The sequence below is a fragment of the Phyllostomus discolor genome, chromosome X, assembly GCF_004126475.2.
Source record: "Phyllostomus discolor isolate MPI-MPIP mPhyDis1 chromosome X, mPhyDis1.pri.v3, whole genome shotgun sequence".
NCBI classification, from domain to species: Eukaryota; Metazoa; Chordata; class Mammalia; order Chiroptera; family Phyllostomidae; genus Phyllostomus; species Phyllostomus discolor.
This window is the reverse complement of record NC_050198.1, coordinates 16,912,962-16,932,783: the sequence shown is the minus strand read 5'-3', so window position 1 is coordinate 16,932,783 and position 19,822 is coordinate 16,912,962. Positions and strand designations below refer to the sequence as shown.

The following is a 19,822-nucleotide window of genomic DNA, read 5'->3' as shown; positions in this document are numbered from 1 at the left end:
AAGCAATTGAAAACCAAATATTGAGTGGTCCTACCAAAGGAGTTTAGTATTAGAGGGCGTATGTACACACCGGAGTAGCTTAGATCTCTAGTTTCACTTTAATAACTTTTATGCGTAACAACCACTGCAGGGTGCTCATAATATGACTGTCAGTATATGAATATTGATTCATCTCCCCTTGGACAATTCTGCCTCCACACTTGAGTCCCTCTTAGTCATTGAAAAGAAAGTGAAAACCCAAAGAGTAACAATTAGTCAAAGGAATAAGTGAAAACATATGGTATATCCTGTATCAGACTGAACCAAAACCTTCGGGCATGGTACGTGGTATGAATAAATCATCTCCCAATGACAGTGCCACTTATGAGAAATAGAATGGTCACAGGGAGGTTTTAGGAATGCTAATCATAGCACCATTTCTAAGCTGCCTTTCCTGTTTAGCTTTAATTTGATGCGTTCTACCACTCCTTCAAGGCCCATCTCAAACTTCTCTTCCATAGAACATTCTGCACTGATTTCAGCCAACGCTGATTTCTCTCTTTTCTGTATGCTTCTTGCATAGTTGAATTAAAAAGCTGGGAATTGGAAAACCAGAAGAGTATATTAGCCGAGAAGCAGGGAGGGCAGAGTTTTCAACAGAGGGGCAATCTAAAGGATCCCGCTACCGTGGACCGCATACTGATTAGAGCTGGTGATTAAATCTTATCTCGTCTACAAGTTCTAAACTCCTCCAGGGCATACTCTTTTATTTTTTATTTTTTTTTAAATTTTAATTGTTGTTCCAGTACAGCTTTCTATCTTTGACTCCCATCCCAGCCTACCCACCCCCAGTCCTCCCCACCTCCCTCCTATTTCCACCTGCCCTTAGTTTTTGTCCATGTGTCCTTTATATTTGTTCCTGTAAACCCTTCCCCTTTTCCCCTGAAATTCCCTCCCCTCTCCCCTCTGGTCACTGTCAGCCTGTTTTCTGTTTCAGTGTCTTTGGTTATATTTTGCTTGTTTGTTTGTTTTGTTGATGAGGTTCCTGTCAACAGTGAGACCATATGGTATTTGTCTTTCACTGCCTGGCGTATTTCTCTTAGCATAATGCTTATATCCCCCAGCTTGCCTGCCTGGGCTCATGGCATCCATGTAGTTGGCATTTGATTTATCAATTAACTGAATCTTAACAAATATTATTATTGTAGCTTTCAAATCCTAAATAAAATTGAAAGTGTCCCTCTCCACCTCTTAATGCCATCCCTGTTATTTTCCACAGCACAATGATTATCTTTTTCATGGTATTTTTCTATAAGCTATAATTATTTCATTGATGTGTTTGTTTACTTTGTTATTATCCGTCACCTTCACTAGACTGGAAGCACCACAAAGGCAGAAGATCCATTATGGCCCCAGCACCTGGCACAGTGCCTAACCCATAGTAGGATCTCACTATGTGTTGGATGAATGAGCTACAGATAGTACCGTATTTTGCTGTGTATAGTGCACACCCACGTTTTTGGCCCAAACTTTCAGGGAAAAAACTGAATCTTTCCTTTTAATATTTTAATTCAATCATTTACTTAATCATATGTAGATACTTGGTTTTTGTATTAGAAAGGAATGTTAGCATTTATTTTTGAACAAATTATGGTACGAGAAATTGTGTGTAACAAATAATTACAAAACACAAGAACAGACGCTAGGTGTTTCAGGTACTTCCCGTGTATAATGCGCATCCTTATTTGTACCACAAAAATTGGGGCAAAAAAGTGCACATCATACCCAACAAAATCTGGTCCTTTATTGTGAGCCATCTTTTCCTCTAAATTGTTTTACATCCTTTTTCTAAAAAAAAAAAAAAAAAAAAAAAAAGAGGCCTTTTAGGCAAAGGACTAGAGATTGTGCATCTTCCTTGTTCTTTCCACAGTGCTCTGCGTCAGTGGTTCTCTCAGTGTACCTGAGAATTTTCAGGAGAGCTTAAAACACGGATTTCTTGGTCCCACCCACAGAGATTCTGATTCCTCGGGTCCCTGCTGCCGATCTGTGGAGCACGCTTCGAGTCCTACCTCTCGAGGACGTTAGATGTGTAGACAGTTGCTCAACAGAGGGCTGCATGCTTACTTGCTTGAGAAACTGTAAATGTTCCCACTGAGTCACAGAGCTTCGAAACTTGCAAGGACCTTCGCTCTCACGTAGTCTGTGGGTGACACATACCTGCTGTGCGTACTGCAGCACTCATCCCTATTGAGCCTGTGTGTGGCCTCGGAATCCTCGGGAGCTCCCATCACTGTCACCACCTAGGGGAAGCTACTCCCTCCTTGATGTAGTCCTGTCCCATTCATTGCAGATCCAGAAACGGGCTCAGAGACTCTGAGTGGCTTTAATGAAGATCCCACAGCCCAGGTCTTCTCAAGTTTTGTTCAGCTTTCAGCATCTGAATACAAACAGCCCTAAGCTATACTGAAGTGGCTTCTGTCGAATCTGAGTGTCTATAATATACCAAACATAGAACTTCATTCCAATAACACCACCTTCCCTTAGGCCTTATTCAGCATTCCTTGAATTTTTTTTTTCCCAAGTAGATTTATACAAGTAAAAGTGAAATTACATCAGAGCCTTCTTTATATAAATCGAGAATAGCTTACTCAGGCACATCACAAAGTTTTTTGTTTCTTAGGTGATTTTAATTATGTATGTTTTCTTTCAGTAATGCATCTTTTTCACTTCATCAATATTATGTTAGCAGTAAGTATGAAATAATTGAGAACAAACTATGACAAATTGAACCAAGCCAAAAAGGGAAGAAAGCAAATATGCTTATAATTCGATCTTTTTTTAGTCCTTGAAACTTTGAGAATATCTGTCTTTATTAACTTTTGCTTTTTTGCTGATGGTTTCTCTCATTTTATTATAGCTCATAGCAGTGTAAATTAATTTAACATGAAAGGATAAAAATGTTGCTCTTGAAATGTTTCTCATTAAATTATGGAAAAATATTACAATAAATAAAGGAAAGGAGTGCCTCTAGTACCAGCTTCTGTTTGCTCAGTTATTACAGTACCAAAAGTGAATTATTATACAGTTAACTCAGAGGCAATATTATTGCCATTATGTTATAAAATAGATGAGTTGCAATCCTCCAAAAAATGAGGGCGGGGGGATATAACATAGGTCCTTTGAAAGTGAAGTACCTTTTTTTTCTTGTTTCATTGAAATGCATACTGACCCCAGGGGTTTTTTTTAGAGTTCTTGCTAATGATGGACCCAACTTTATATTAAGAATTGCAAAGTAGATTAGACCCTTCCCCTTCAATGAACAGGTATAAAGGACCCATGGACATGGACGACAAAGGGTGGGCCAGGCAGGGGAGACCAATGGGAGGACATTGGGACAACTGTAACAGAACAACGATTAAAAAAAAAGAACTGCAAAGTAAATTTCAGCCAATTACTTCATTCAGGGGGCGTTATTAAGTGGAGGTTCCTCTGAAATTTTGAAAGGCGTGTACTGCCAATTAGCTGAAAGTACTAATCAACACCTTTCTCTATAGTTATAATCTTTCCACTGCATTTTTAAACTGAAGATAACCACTACAAAGAAGGTGAGAGAAGTTGCTTCTTAGTGGTACTTATTTGGATGGGATCAAGGGTGTGGGAGACATTCATCTATATCCCCGCCACCTCACAGAGAACGGTACTTCATTCATTCATTGAATGTGGGAGAGAGCATTGAAGATGTATTTACCACGAGCCAGAACAATTGTTCAAAAGTAAAAAAGTGGAAGCATCTTGAGGCCCCTCAACTACACAGACTTTATTTTCATATAGAACTCAATGAATTCAGGTTTTAAAATCCCACGAGACAAGCTTATGTGAGTATACGTCTAAATAGTCTAAGGGAGCTTTCAACAATGAGGCCAATGTTTGACTAATTTCTCTCCCCCAATACATACACCGTTAAAGGATGCATTCACCTACTCAGTACAGGGCTCTGTGTCGTGGGCAACTAACCTGAATCCTACCTTCCGGGAATACATATCCTCATGTACGAGTATAGACTTAACTTTAACTGTTCTATAGAGTCAGAGATAAAACAACTTGTATGACCAGAGATTTGGAATTCTTGCCTTTTTTTTTTTTTTGGTTATTATTCCACATATGATGGAAATCAGCTGATTTGTTTCTTCTCATCCCTAAACCATGAGAAAAGAGTGGCTCAGGCTGGCCTTCTCAAGCACATGTTGGCAGATTTCATTTTAAGCAACAGCTGAGCACTTCCACTGGGAGATTTTCACTGAATTGGTGGGCTGTGGGAACCTCCGGGGGTGGGGGCTGAGCATGCGCAGTATCCCAGTTGGTAGGTTCTGTAGCTAGGCAGCTTGGATTCACGTCTCCCTCCAGCTCTACCAACTACCATTTCCACCCTGGGTCAGTTATCTAGAATACGTGCCACAGCTTTGTCATCTGTCAAATATTGGCAATAAAATCTGTACCTTGGGGATTTATATGTGCCATTTACAAATTAGTTTACTCTAAAGATCCTTTTGGTGGAAAGCAAACAGAATTATTATTTATAGTTTCCTCAGTAACCTTCTGTATTTCAACCTCAGTGTTATTTTTGTTTTCTGTCTTTAATCCATAGTCCAAGTGTGGATATAAACTGTAAGGATAAAAACATATTAAGGCATTCATAATGGTCGAAATGCACTTGGTAGCCGCCAGTGTTTAGTGATCAAACCAGCTGAGTGACTAAGTCATGTGCATGCCTCTGACCTTCCCCAGCACGTGCTTGGCATTGCGGTTGAATTATGTAGGTGTGTGCATTTCAAGCATAGACATTACTAACTTTAATAATATGAACACCCGGAACATTTTCAAAAACCCCTGGGGAATTTCATGAAAATCAGGTAGGAAAGCCTCTCTCCCTGAAGCCATAGAGAGGGGACCCCAGGCAGATGGGGTCAACAAAGGGTGATGAGAAGAATGGATAAAACCTCAGATATGGGTATGTACAAATGAGTCCGAACCACACATATAATTATATAAAAGAAGCAAAAGCCCTGAGGGGAATCCTTTCAAGACACACAATCAAAATGAGTTGCAGTGAGAAGATAAGTATTGGATTTGGTGGTTAGAAGGTCCCTCATTGCATCACCTCTTTTTGAGTGTGTGCCATTTTTCAAGTTTAATCTTGACTTACACACTGATTCCAAAATGGTCTTTATTATTATATCATTGAGAAATGGCAGTCACCAAATTCCCCGTTGGGGTATTTCTAAGATCTACATATACGTGTTTAAACTTAGACATACTGTCAAATTCATTGTCTCTAATACTCGGCAGTATTCATGCCACTTCCTTGAGGAGAAATACACCCATTTTATTTGTCTGTTACATGCCAGGCAATGGACTAATCGTTGATCATACCAAGAGGAATATGGCTTGGCTTAACGTCAGCCGTGTTGTCGGAAACCTCACATCCTAGTTGGGGCGGGAGAGGGAAAAGTTCATAAGAGGAGTATGTGCACAGCATCCGCTCTAGCAGAATGTGAAGTGGATAACTGCCCGACGGGATCAGGCAAGGCTTCTTAGAGGAGGTGACATTTAACTTGGGTTTTAAAAGCTGAGTCGAATTTTACCGGTTGAGATAAACTCCTTAAGAGGAATTACTTCAATAGAACTTGCCTTAAGCCCAGAAATAAATGATGTGCGAAATCAATACCATCTGTCAATTTACTCGGTGTACTTTGCTCTCACCTTCAGGAGCAAAAAAAAAAAACCCAGAAGTATAATGAAAAATTTGAATCTATGTCACTATCTTTTCAAATGAGTCAATCCAAGGAGGCAAATGAATGTAATGAAAGACACTCTCCCTGGGGGGGGGGGGATACTATTTATTGTTTGCTTGTGTTTAATTATTTCTTGCCAAAAATACATTATGTATAAACTCGATGCTTAGAAATTCAGATTTCTATGTTGGAGGCGCCATTTATTTTATAGTGCATTAATCATAAATGCTCATTTTGCTGACTTTAACAAATAAAGGGCAAAAATAATTTATAGCCTATTACACAGTGGTAGACTTATTAAACTAGACCAGAACAATGGCCAGTAAAAAATAGGTTTTTGATCCCCACCACGGGATCTCTCCCTAATGGTGTCATCATGTCGAGAAAAGTTTTTCATATATTGTTGACTTCTACAATGAAAACTAAGATCCCTATCAGGCCATCTTGGTTCTCTTCATTTTTTCCTCAGGCAGCTCTGTCCACTGGAAATATAACGTGAGCCACAAATGGAATTTTACATCTTCTAGTAGACATCCTTTAAAAAGTAAACATAAAGAAGTGAAATTAATTTTAATACTATGTTTTATGGAACCCAGTATAGTCCCAACATCATCATTGTAACGTGTAATCATTATGCAAGTTATGAATGAGCTATGTTATTCTTTTTTCCGCATACCTCCATTCAGACAGGTACATTTCAAGTCCCCAGTCACCGGATGTGGCCGGGGGGTTACCACATCAGAAAGTACAGTTCTAGAGATCCCCATTAATCCAAAAAGCAAAGGACTGCTAGTCTTTCACGGTTAAATTAATTCTTCGCTGCTAACTCGGGAGCATTTGCAAAGGTAGCTGACAGATTTTAAATATTCTATCTTGCCATCTCCGAGGGCTTCCGTTTTAATGTCATAGTATTCTTTTAAAAATGTCAGACACTCTTTTTTTACGGAATACTCTGAAAGAGCAATTAGAAGTTTATGATGCACGTCATACAAAATGCAGGTCATTTTCCAAGCCCGCATTAGAAGCACGTAGTCATTTATCACTTCTGAGAACACTGTCTTGAGTATGTTTTAGGGGTATTGGTGATACTGTGAGAACTATCATAATAAGAAAAGCAGTCTTCAAAAACAAGAGGAAGAACCAGATACCAGACTAAAATTGATAACTAGAGTGAAAGTCTGTTTAAAAATGGAAACTGAATTTAGATCAAAATGGTACAGAGGGGAAACACTAGTCTGAAAATATATCGCACATTTGTTCAATTGCTGAGCGTTACGTGACTCCTAGCAACTTGACGAGAGAATCCCATTGTGGCTGGAGTCATCCTTTTTTTTTTTATTTTATTCATGATGCTCTTACAGTTGTCCCATTTTTTCTCCCCTTTATCCCCCTTCCCCCTCCACCCTGCACTCTGTACCTGCCTCCCTCCAGCATTCCCACCCCCTTAGTTCGTGTCCATGGGTCGTACAGGTAAGTTCTTTGGCTTCTCCATTTCCAATACTATTCTTAACCTCCCCCTGTATATTCTGTACCTATCATTCATGCTTCTTATTCCCTGTACCTTTTTCCCCATTCTCCCCCCTCCCCCTTCCTGCTGATAACCCTCCGTGTGATGTCCATTTCTGTGATTCTGTTTCTGTTCTAGTTGTTTGCTTTGTTTTTGTTTTGTTTTGTTTTAGGTTCAATTGTTGGTAGTTGTTTGTTGTCATTTTACCATTCATAGTTTTGATCTTTTTCTTAGATAAGTCCCTTTAACATTTCCTATAATAAGGGATTGGTGCTGATGAATTCCTTCAGCTTGACCTTATCTGGGAAGCACTTTATCTGCCCTTCCAGTCTAAATGAAAGTTTTGCTGGATAGAGTCATCTTGGATGGAGGTCCTTGCCTTTCATGACTGGGAATACTTCTTTCCAGCCCCTTCTTGTCTGTAAGGTTTCTCTTGAGAAATCAGCTGATAGTCTTATGGGAACTCCTTTGTAGGCAACTGTCTCCTTCTCTGTGGCTGCTCTTAAGATTTTTTCCTTCTCTTTAATCTTGGTTAATGTAATGATGATGTGCCTTGGTGTGTTCCTCCTTGGGTCCAACTTCTTTGGGACACTCCGAGCATCCTGGACTTCCTGGAAGTCTATTTCCTTCACTAGATTAGGGAAGTTCACCTTCATTATTTTTTCAAATAAGTTTTCAATTTCTTGCTCTTCTTCCCCTATGATTCAGATGTTGGAATGTTTAAAGTTGTCCTGGAGGTTCCTAGGCCTTTCCTCATTTCTTTGAATTCTTGCTGCTTTATTCTCTTGCAGTTGAATGTATGTTTCTTCTTGTTGTTCCAGGATGGAGTTATTCTTGATTTTCAGGTAAAACCCATCTATATTTGCAAAGTCACTCAGACCTTTTTGCATTGGAAGAATCATTCAGAATAAAATTAAACTATCAACACTTTGGAAAAGAGCTACTAATTAGCAAGCAGAAACCTGACCTGAAGATTACTTATAAATTGCGAATCTGCAAAATAAGCTCAATTGTTCCTTTGCTAAGTGTGTATCAGTTATCAGGTGCCTTCTAATTTATAGGTTGTCATTTTTCCTCAAAAAGTTAGTTTATAATGAAGATGTTTGGGATTTCAAATGAATTTACTATAAAGGGAAATCTTATAAATTATTGTTAACTTCCTAAACTATCTAATTTACATTTTAATATGCCTGTATGCATCACTTAACTGTCATTTATAAGGATTTTTCCTCAGTGTTCACTGCCCACTAGAATAATGGAAGAGGAGTATTATTACATGGTACATGCTTTGATACTTTTATAGAATTTTATAATCGTGTGTTTTGGCAACGTAAGACATGTCCAAACCTGTAAAGAATTTCTATAACAGTTCATTTGAGCCAAACCTGATGACATTAGTGGGGAAAAAGATCTCAAATGCTTCCTAGAATGGCAGTTTGCAGCTTCATTTACGCATTTGGAATTGAGGGGAGAATTGAAGGAAGATTACCGGAAGATGGAAGGAAACAAGGCAAGAATTGGATTACAGGATAGTCAGCAAGAATGTGTGTTCTCTTGAGGGTGGTTATGCCTTCAAGAGATATTACTTTTGCCCTGGCTAGTGTGGCTCAGTGGATTGAGTGCAGACCTGTGAACCAAAGCGTCCCTAGTTTGATTCCCAGTCAGGGCACATGCCTGGGTTGCGGGCCATGTCCCTGGTTGGGGCATGTGTGAGAGGCAGCTAATCGATATTTCTCTCTTTCTTTCTCCTTCTCTCCCCCTCTCTCTGAAAAGAAATAAAATCTTTAAAAAAAAAGTAATGATTGAAGTGAGGTGGGAGGGACATGAACTCTGAGGCAAAAATCTGGCATAGAGAGGTCAATGCCGTGAAAGAAGTTTTATTCCTCATGGCTCCCAGGAGAAGGGGACATGCAGCACTACGCAGGGCTACAAGGGGAAGTAGCAGGGTCGTTCATGAGGCAAAAGGAGCAAAGGAGGAAGCGTGGTTGGTTCTTTATTGCATCTTCTCTGGGAAGGAATAGGTGAGGCAAGGTGGGCAAGTTTGAGCAAATTTGGGATGGGGTAGTTTGGATAATTTCAGCAGAGTCTGGACTATAGGACTTGTCTCTGGTTGTCTGGTACCTGACCCTGGAAGTACTGGCTCGGTGTGTAAGAGTTAGATAAGGGAGGTGGCTGGGCATGTGCGCTTTGGACCAGTCAGGTTGCCTAGGAGCGGCATGCTCACAGAAGAGTGTGTCTTTTGCTGTCTCTTGAAATTTACTAGGCCCTGTTTGCACGTCTCTGGTTCTGTTTTGCTTGTTGGTTTCTTTTGTTGATTAGATTCCTCTTATAGGCGAGATCGTATGGTATTTGTCTTTCACCGACTGGCTTATTTCACAGGGAACAGACTGACAGCTGCCAGAGGAAAGCGGGGAAGGGGGTAATGGTGGAAAGAAGGGGAAGGGGCTGGTCAAACAACATGTATGAATGACCCATGGACATAAACAGCAGTGTGGGGACTGACTATGGGGAGGGGGATGTGCGGAGGAGGGCAACTGTGATAGAATAAACAAGAATTAAAAATTACAAATAAATGTCACTAGGCATTTATAAATTTCACTAGGCCTAGGAGGGCGGTGTCTGCCTGACCAGGAAGGCCCCCCCAAGACATCAAAGCATTAGGAAACATAGAAAATTTAAAAAACATGATTAATACACAGGGTAGATATTGTATATAATTCAGGACAACGGTTGTCGGCATTGGAATCACTTGCAGAGGGCCCAGAGAATCTGCATTTCCCAGAAGTTCTCATGTGCAGCTGTTGCTGGCGAAGGACCACATTTCTGGGAACAGTGGGTTAGGATATGTACAGCTGGGTCATATCCGAAGGCAGCATAAATGCAGGGAATATTCTTGCCCCATTGGCTCTGTGGCTCTGTTATTCAGGAGAGAATATTCAGCTAGAAATAAAATTCGGGGGAGTCACCAGCATCAAAATGGTCATTGAAATTTTGAGAGTATGTGAGGGGAGGGGTCTGTGTACAAAAAAAGCAGAAAAGACTAAGCCCCAGGCCTCGCTGACCCTTGAGGGTAGAGTAAAACGTCAGAAGGGCCTTAGCCAGCCAAGGAGAGAAGACATTCCCTGCCAAAACGAGAGGCTCTTGTGACTGATTTGCCAGCATGAATTAACTGCTGTGTAATCACTTATATTAATTATACTTATAAATACTTGTTTTAATAAACAACTGAAGTCATGCAACTGATTTTTAAATACGAAAATCAGATGTGTCAATTAGAACTCTAAGCAGCCACTGCAGGAGGCTGCGCAGTGATTCCTAGGGTGATGGTACCATTCAAACCATTTTCGGGGGATCATTTCCAGCGGTTTCTTCTTTTCTAATGTCCTCAGAGGTATCAAATGTTCTAATTTTGAGGGTGGATTTGATTTTTATCACCATTCTTAAAAGCCTCTTGTGGGTTATAAAATCACTAGATGATAAACCTAGAATTGAAATAAATTCTAGATGCCTTGAATTTTTTAAATTAAAAAGGAGATGTCTCGCAAAATGCCTTACGTCACGGGAAACTTTCTCTGAAGGCAGTCTCCAAAGAGGAGTTTAGTTCGTAAGTTGTTAAATTACTCACTCCTTAAAGGGCTACTTAAAGGACACGGATTTGAGCACATGTGCTCTCAGACACTTTGTTTTCGATGTCTGCTTTCCTGATGGGCGGGTCACGTAGATGCAGGCAACTGTCTCGGAAGCTCTGAGGAATGTCCTGATTCAAACTTTGTTCATTCTGAGACTCCTGGTGCATGGTTCCCGCCTGCTAGAGAAGCTCAGAATCCTATTCAGGAGCTTCCCCCAAACTATTCTGCTACGAAGAATGTACAGAGGAATAGTCAGGGGAAGATTCTCATTCATGAAAGGCATCTTCCTCATTTTGGAAACCTGTTGACTAAATGCGAGGTGTTGCCGTCTCATTACAACAAGCCTCTCAGATGAATGCGAGTGCACACGGCAGCGGGGTCAGAAATGAACTGCCTCTCAGACTAACACGTGGAAAGAAGAATTCTGAGATTTAGCACGTAGTTTTTTTTTTTTTAAAATACACTGTTTCAAACACGATATACTGTTTCAGGTTCTCTTCAGTCATCTCCCATTCCTTTTTTTACTTTAAAATTCCTTTGTGTATGGATTGTATCTAATCCATGTCCTGGGATTCCTTTCACATTTGAATTCTACCTTCATTCATGAACAGTAAACTTTGCTTTATGTATTCCCTTGACAGAGTTGTGGTCTAGACGTGCATAATCAGTTATAGGCTATAAATCCATTATTCTGGGGTGAACTTGACCATGCATCAGAACTACTTGAAGACCTGTTAAAACCCATATTGAAGGGTCCCACGCCAAGAGTTTCAGATTCAGTTAGGACTGGGTGGGGACTAATCCCTTCGCATTTCTAGCACATTTTCATTTCAGGATTGATGTTACTGGTCTCGGACCAAATTCTGAGAACCATTCAATGAAGGAAAACGAGACCCAGAAATGTTCTCCGTTGGCTTTTGCCACTGAAGACATTTAGGTGGAGGAAGAGACATCAAAGAGTGTACAGTGACCAGTGAGATCGAGGGCGAGCCTGAGAATGTGCATTTCTAGCAAATTCCCAGGGAATGCTGCTGTTGCTGCTCTAGGAGCACATTTGGTGAACCACTAATTAAAATATCATTTTAAAAGTCCTGGCCAGCAAAATCTCCTACATAAGGGGACATAGACAGTTATTTTCATTTAATTTGGTCAGTAGTTAGTAGTTTCTTTTTTTTTAAAGATTTATTTATTTTTTAGAGAGGGAAGGGAGGGAGAAAGAGAGAGAGAAAGAAACATCAATGTGCAGTTGCTGGGGGTTCTGGCCTGCAACCCAGGCATGTGCCCTGACTGGGAATCGAACCTGGGACACTTTGGTTCACAGCCTGCGCTCAATCCACTGAGCTACGCCAGCCAGGGCAGTAGTTTCTTATAGGGCAAATTAGCACCAAGAGAGCTGAGATTCAGTTCGTGTACATAGCAGTCATAAGGGATATTTTGGGAAAAGCTGTGACTGGTTTTGGAGGTGGGGATGAGTAAGGAGGAAGAAAATTTTTAAACAGCTTTGTAGCCCTTTACTATGACATTTTCTGTTCTGTCCCATTTAAATAATAATTGGCTCTCCAATCAACTCCCACAAGTTATAACGTGTCGAATTGTGATCAAGTTTTGCATAATGCAGGGTTTGTATGAAATTTGTGTGAGTTTCTATTAAATAAAAGTCTGTTTACAATGCTCCTACAAAAAAAAGAGTGAAGAACCCCAACATGAAGTTGTGCATTGGGGGAAGAAGGAGATAAAATAACTAGAAATTTCTTAGACTGCTTCAGCAAAGCAGGTCTCTCACAGTCCAAAGGAGAGACTTACCAGACTAAAGGGGTTCATTCTCCTGTGTTCCCCAAAGCTGCATGCAACACTAACAGGAGGTTTGCAGCCAAGAAAGGAGAGGCTGATTTCTAAGAAATGGCACCATGCTCAGAGGCCCAGGTGAGCTTACGCTCACAGACCTGGCTCTCCGATGTCTTCTGGGGGGTGGGTTGTACAGGGGGCAAATCCTGAATCATGGCAACTGAGGGAGGTGGAGTCGTGGGCCCTACTGATTGGCTGGGGCCTGGGCAGGGAGCAGTTGATGGTCCTGTCAGGTTCCCCCCTCTTCCCCCGCCGTCAGCCAGCACGTGGTTCTGTCTGGTTTCCGGAGGGTGTGGTCCACTAGGGTCATCTGCTTTCAGGGGCCGAAACACCCATGAGGTCAACATGTTATCTAAAGTTTGATCGGAACTCTTTCTGTGGTCAACAGCCCTGGGGTTTTGTTCTCAAGACACTTTGGTGCTGACCAGACCCTGATGTTGTGTTCTGAAGTCCCATTTCCTCAGCGCTTTGTTTTGTCCGAAATCCCCTTCCTTCATAACTTTTAAGTCGCCTTCTTACCAGTCCTTCACTGTCAGGTTGCCCTTTGGTACCCGTCATTCACAAACACACACTCTGACCCTCGCCACCGCTCTTCCGGCATCCCCTTTCACTGTCACTTCTCTCTCCTTCCTTCCACGGCCAGTCTTCATGAAAGAGTCGCACAGCCAGCTAACTCGCTTGTTTACCCACAATTCACTTTTCAACCCATATTATCTGGCTATTACTCCTGCGTCCCAGGCAAACTGCCCTCACCAGGAAAACCAATTTCCTACCCTTTGCCAGACTGCCTGACTTGGCTTCTCTGTGTAATTCTTTCCTCCTTATTTTTTGACATCCTCTTACCCAGCTTTTCAGATCTGACTTCTCTACCTAGTTTTTAGTCTTCCCCCCAGATGATTCATCCTCTGCCTCTTCCGAGAGTAGGTATGCTCCCCACATCCCTTCTTCAGCACACCTTCATTTTCCACCCCACACCCCTTCACCTTCACCCAAAGCTCCATTCAGTACCTGAAGCAGAGGACTCCCTAGTCATTATCTGCTTCCTCTCTCTTTCTCCTGGCCGTTCCATATTTCTTTCTGCAACTCCCTTTCCTGTACAGGTAGACTGTACCGGCTTGTGGCTGCTCTGATTGCTCAGACTTTTGCTCTAGCAGATGTTAAATATTTTGTCTTACCCCTGCCCGCAGTCATTTTAAAGTTAGCATGTCCCAAACAGAAATGTTCAGCAACTCTGGGCACCTACTTCTACTCCCTGTTTCAGAACGTGGTACTACCATGTACCCAGCTTTCTAAAGCCAGAAGCCTCTGGTTGCAGCCAGACTTCTGTCCACCATACACACGTCTACACTGACATGAAAACTGCTAATTCTGCCTCCAAAAGTCTCTCTTGAATCAGACTTTTCTCTATGACTTCCCTCATTTCAAGCCATTATCACTGTGGAGTCCAACATGCCTGATTCAAGTCTTCCAGCCTTAGGCAAATTTCGTCATCTCTTCTAGCTTCAATTTCCTCATAAAATGTCTTCTTTGGCTTGCTGAAAGGGTTCGGTGAGAGTCTTCCTTTGTCTGTGCTTTCAAGCCATATCCATTAAATCACTGCCAAGACCAATGTCACGAAGACTTTTCCCTATATTTCCTTCTAGGACTTTTACAGGTTCAGGTCTCACATTTAAATCTTTATAGTCCATTTTGAGTTGAATTTTGTGGATAGTGGATAAGGGTCCAATTTCGTTCTTTTGCATGTGGTTACCCAGTTTTGCCAACACCATTTGTTGAAGGCACTATCTTTCCCCACTCTATATTCTTGGCGCCCTTGGGGAAGATCAATATTGACTTATTTCCAGGCGCCCTGTTCTGTTCCATTGGTCTTATAGCTGTCCTTATGCGAGTACCATACCGTTTTAATTATTCTGGCTTTGTAATATATTTTGAAATCAGGAAGTGGGGTGCCTCCAGCTTGATTCACCTTCTACATTTTTTTTTTACTATTTGAGATCTTTTGTAGTTCCATTTTTTAAAACTTTCTGTAAAAAATGCCATCGAGATTTTGATAGGGATTGCATTGAATCTGTAGATTGCTTTGAGTACTATAAAAATCTTAACAATGTCCAGTCTTCCAGTCTATGAGCACAGCATATCTTCCATTTGTTCATATATTCTTTCATTTCTTTCATTAACATTTTGTAGTTTTTCATATGTAAGTGTTCCCTAGTTAAGTGGCTTTTCAGATAGTTTATTGAAACATAGCTCATTTTTTCATGTTACCTTTGTATCCTGCAGCTTTATTAATACTACCGGAACAGAGAGCCAGGCACATGAAATGCAGCTGATAAAGAGTGGTTACTATGATTGCTGTCGGTGATGCTATCAGTATTAGTTTCACTGAGAAAACTGCAGTAGTCACTCAAATGGTGTTCCTGCATCGAGTGACAGTTCTCCAGCCAGTGTCCTTTTCTAACATGAGGCTCCCCCTGTCCCCTCCATGGCCCCATTTCTTTGACTCCCCCTGACAGAGATACACAGCAAAAACTCAGGGGCTGCCTGCACACGTCTCACCTTCTGTCTCCATCCTTCCGTCTGCGGGGAAAGCCTTCCACCGGACCCCCCCTTCTCAGCCCAACAAATTCTTGCTCTCTCTCCCAAATAATCTGAAACTCCAGAATAGGCTTCTGGTCCACAGGGAGTCCCCAATCTCTCTGTCCGCAAGGGGTACAGGGTGAGCATGCCCCCCAAAACTGTTGTTCAGCTCTTTCAAAGTTAAATGGTTAATAATCAGTTTGCAGAAAAGAAAATGGCCAAACAATGATGCCACTGGTATAAAAATACAGAAGAACATAATGTTTTCAATTCAGGATTAATTTTTTCTAATATTTTAATATGCAATTGTTCAATCATACAGCAAAGTTGAAAGTATTTTACAGTGAACCTATATATACCCACCACCTATATTTTGCCATTAACATTGTACTATTCTTGCTTTATAACATATTCATCCATCTTTCTATCCCGCTTTCTATAATTAATTTTTAGTATTCTAATATTCTTACCCTTAAATAATAAGTTGTCTTTAAAAAAAAAAACATAGGTGATTCTACATTAGTAAAGCAAAATATACTGTTCTTGTAATGCAACATAAATTGTAGTGCTTTCTAATTCAATACATCGAGGTACCCATTAAAATAGTACTAGAGAACACAAAACATGTTTTATTAATATTCCACAGTATCTGATTAGATGGAGACTGTTTGGAAGAATTGTTATAATTAAAGGGTCTGGGCTTACCAATACATATATTAAAAAGCCTAAAGTTTTCTATTCCAGCAGAATATTTTTATGAGAACTGTTTTTTCCCATCTTTATAAAATCTAACTTTGACCTATATTTCTTAATGCACCATGGGTTAAGCTACACCACAGACATGTGCTAAATAGATCTGGCAGTTTGGAAATTGGAATTTTTTAGTTCCTTTTACATTAAATCCCCATAACACCTTATTGATTAATTTCTATCCATTACCATTTTAAATAAAATTCTCAGAGTGTCAGGTGAGAATTAAAAAAGAAAAAACCAATTCAACATGGTAAGCCCCCCTTCCAGCCAATCAGCATGTCGTAAATGTGTCCTTTTAAATTAGTGCAACGCAGCTTTCTGCAAAGTCACAGCATGACTTCGTATGCTTCAGCAGTATTGCTAAAATAATGGAGAATACAAGAAATATAAAATGTTTCTCTTCTATAAATTTTCACCATGCTAACTAAGCACGCGGTAACGACCACATTATCCAGTTCCAGAATTAGTAGCACACCGTTGTGAGTGGCACAGTTCACATTGTGATCACTCATTCAACAACATCGCTGAGGCTTTACGATGTGCAAAAGCATTCCATCAAGTCGTGTATGGCAGAAGTTCTCAAATGCAGATGATCTGTGAAGATTTCCTGAAGCAGCAGAGAAAGGAGAAATGTAAGCAGTGAAAGAGAGGGAGCGAGCAGACAGAGAAATCACGGAAGCTTGCCACCTGCTTTTCTTAGGAAAGCCTGCCCTTTATCCTGAGGCCACATCCTTCTGATGTTTCTTTTAGTTGTTCAGATGTCCCTTCCGTGACAATATGAAGGTAACAGTAGATGGTGAGTTTGGTTTTGTTTTAATAGTGGGCCTGGCCAAACTACCGTTTGATACCTGCATTAGTTATCTATTGCCACGGTAATGCTCTGTACCAGGCCAGCCCAAAACTCGATAGCTTAAAACAAAACATATGTCTTCAGTTCACTAACTGGGGCTTGATTGAAGGTGGGTAGTTCATCTGCTCTGACTGGGCTATTTTGCACATCAAGAAGATGGCTGGGAGCTGCTGAGTCTGAGGGTGGCGGGATCGCTCGGCTCTGCGCTCATATCTTGCCCATTTTTCCAGTAAGCTAGCCCAAGCATGGCCTCTTGGCAGAAGCAGAGGTGGAAGAGCAGGAGTGGAAACATACAATGTTTAAGTCTCTGTTTGCATCAAGCCTCCTAATATCCCCTTGGCCAAAGCAAGTTTTGTGTCTCTGCCCCACCCCGTGGTAGGCGGAATAATGGCCCCCACAACGATGTTCACGTCTGCATCCCTGGAACCTGTGACTACGTCATGCTACCTGGCCAGGGGAAGTTAAGATTGTGGCTGGAATTAAGGTTGTTAGTCAGGAGACCTTGAGATGGCGAGATGATCCTGAATCATCCCATGGGCACAGAATGACCAGAGGGTCCTTATAAATGAAAGAAGGAGCAGGAGAGTGGGGGGCAGAGAGAGATACGAAGAAGCCGTGCTGCTTGTAGGCTTAAAGGATGCGGAAGGCGGCCACGAGCCACACAATGTGGATGCCTGTAGTGACTAGAAAAGACGTGGAAACTGTCTTCCCTAGCTTCTTCGGTAGGAGCACAGACAGTCCCGCCAGCACTTCGATTTTGGTCTATGAGACCCATTTTAGATTTGACTTCCAGACTGTAACGTGGTAGATTTGGGTGGTTCTAAGCCACTCAGTGTGTGGTAATTGATAGGAAACGGATACACTCTCCATTGTCCGATCTTTTCAGTAACATCCGTACTATTGCTCACTTCATGTTTTTCTTAAAATCGGCTCATCTTTGTTTTTTTGACTTTAGACTAAGGTATAATTATACTTAAGTAAGTATAATTTTACTTAAGCAAGTAAAATTATAGTTTGATGTGCTGATGTGTCCTTTTATAATACACATGAAAATAAAGGAATGTTAAAGTTTAAACTGTTCGCCTGCATCACACCACAGATCAGCTCCCTACCACTAGTTTTCAGTAAACCACACTTTGGGAAACGTGGGTCCAGGCCACAGGCGGCCAACACAAGGCCCGAGGGCCGAACCCAGCCCTCCACGTTGTTTTACCCGACCCGGCACCGTGTTTCTACCCAGTGGCAGCGCCGAGCTCTCCCTTAACTGTTAAGGAGTAGTTACATGTACATAGTCCTAAAGTTACATTCGGCCCTTCGAAGGCAACCACGAGGCTGATGTGGCCCCTGGTGAAAATGAGTCTGACACCCCTGTTCTAGGGAGTCTAAAGGAGCAAAAGATTGTATAAAAATGAGAGTTTTCCAGAGAGGGAGGCATTTGGATAGAATTTTTGGCACACAAAGGCAGAGAAGAAAGACAAATGATCCAACATGGCCCTAGCATACTATTTGCATTTGTATCAAGCAATGTAAAAATTATAGTCCCTGATGTGCCTTGATGCTGCTGGATTGTTCTTTCCTCTGGCTGAATGTTCACCAGGACTCTCACCAGTCTACTGGTGTAAGTCTTAGTTTGTTTGTTTGTTTTTTGGCAGGGGAGGAGGATATCTTCTGAGTCCTAGCCCTTCCCCAGCTAGCATACACACTCACTCCTTTCTGTAAAAAGAAAAAAAAAGGCCCAAACTTCTTAGTGATGCTCCCCAGTCCTTCTGATATCATGATGAACAGATGAGGGGACTGATGGCGTGGCTCAAGTTCCCATCCCCCCTGCCCCAGGGCTGAGGGCAATCAATATGTGAGATTCCTGTCACCCAATCACGGCATGCATTCCACCACACCCATCAGAAAGTCCTCTTTCAGAGCACTGATCAACTGCAGACTTTCTTGAAGGCAATGATTTTGTTCTGCTCTAACTTCTTAATGCAAAACAAGATCCATGGTAAGTGTCAGTAATTGCTGACTGAGATGAAATGAATGGCAAGTGACTGATCCAAGGTCAAACATTTATGTGGCTTTATTTCCCTTCTGTTTGCTACCCTGCAGTGCCAGTTGTATCTACTGATAGGCTGTATCTATAGTGCAGACCCACCGCAGTTTCTGAATTAACCTGGATGGCTCTGGTAGGTGGGATTTGTACTTAAAATTCTGTGACTTGCAGACTTGGTATTCAATATGTTAGGAATGTACCTGGGGTGCCCAAAGGGCTTAAAGTCCCAAGATGCCTTTCTGCCTTTCTTCTTCTTCTCCCCTGGCTTCCCTATTGGTCCAGTAGTTTTAGTTATTTGGATACTATGAAACTCTTGGCAATTTCCCTTACATGTATTCTCTGAAACCTGTCACAAGTGAGTAGAGGCAGGGTGGCACGGGGAAAACCATAAAACTAAAAGTTAGGAGCCCTGGGTTCTAGTAAAAGCTCTGTAATGGAAATCAGGGCAAATCTCTTTAACTTCTTTCAGCATCAATCTCCTCATCTCTGAAGTAAGATTAATGATACCTGTCTTGCCTGTACTTCAAGGTTGTTTTGAGGTTCCTCTGCATCCCCCCATATAGCCTATAAATCTCAGATGTGTACAGATGATCTATGGTGTCCTGCAGTAAGCTTAATATTTCCCGGACCTAAAAATCAATGACCGATATTGATCCAATCCAACGTAATAGTATATTGTCAATATGTGTGGGAGTCTCTCTGGCTATTGATATTAATAGTTTAGGTATACTTACCCAAAATAGGACAGAACTCTAATGTGTCATCCATAGATACATTTTAGGAGATTTATTTTTTTACTGTAAAGATAACTTGGTCCAAAATTAGGTAGAGTAATTTTGATTAATT

At 41.2% G+C, this 19,822-nt stretch overlaps 1 protein-coding gene across 3 annotated transcripts in view; it reads left to right on the top strand.

The window, feature by feature from the left end:
- The window catches only part of DMD (dystrophin), a 1,951,120-nt gene that overhangs the window by 1,507,570 nt on the left and 423,728 nt on the right, over nt 1-19,822 (top strand). The window lies entirely within an intron of this gene.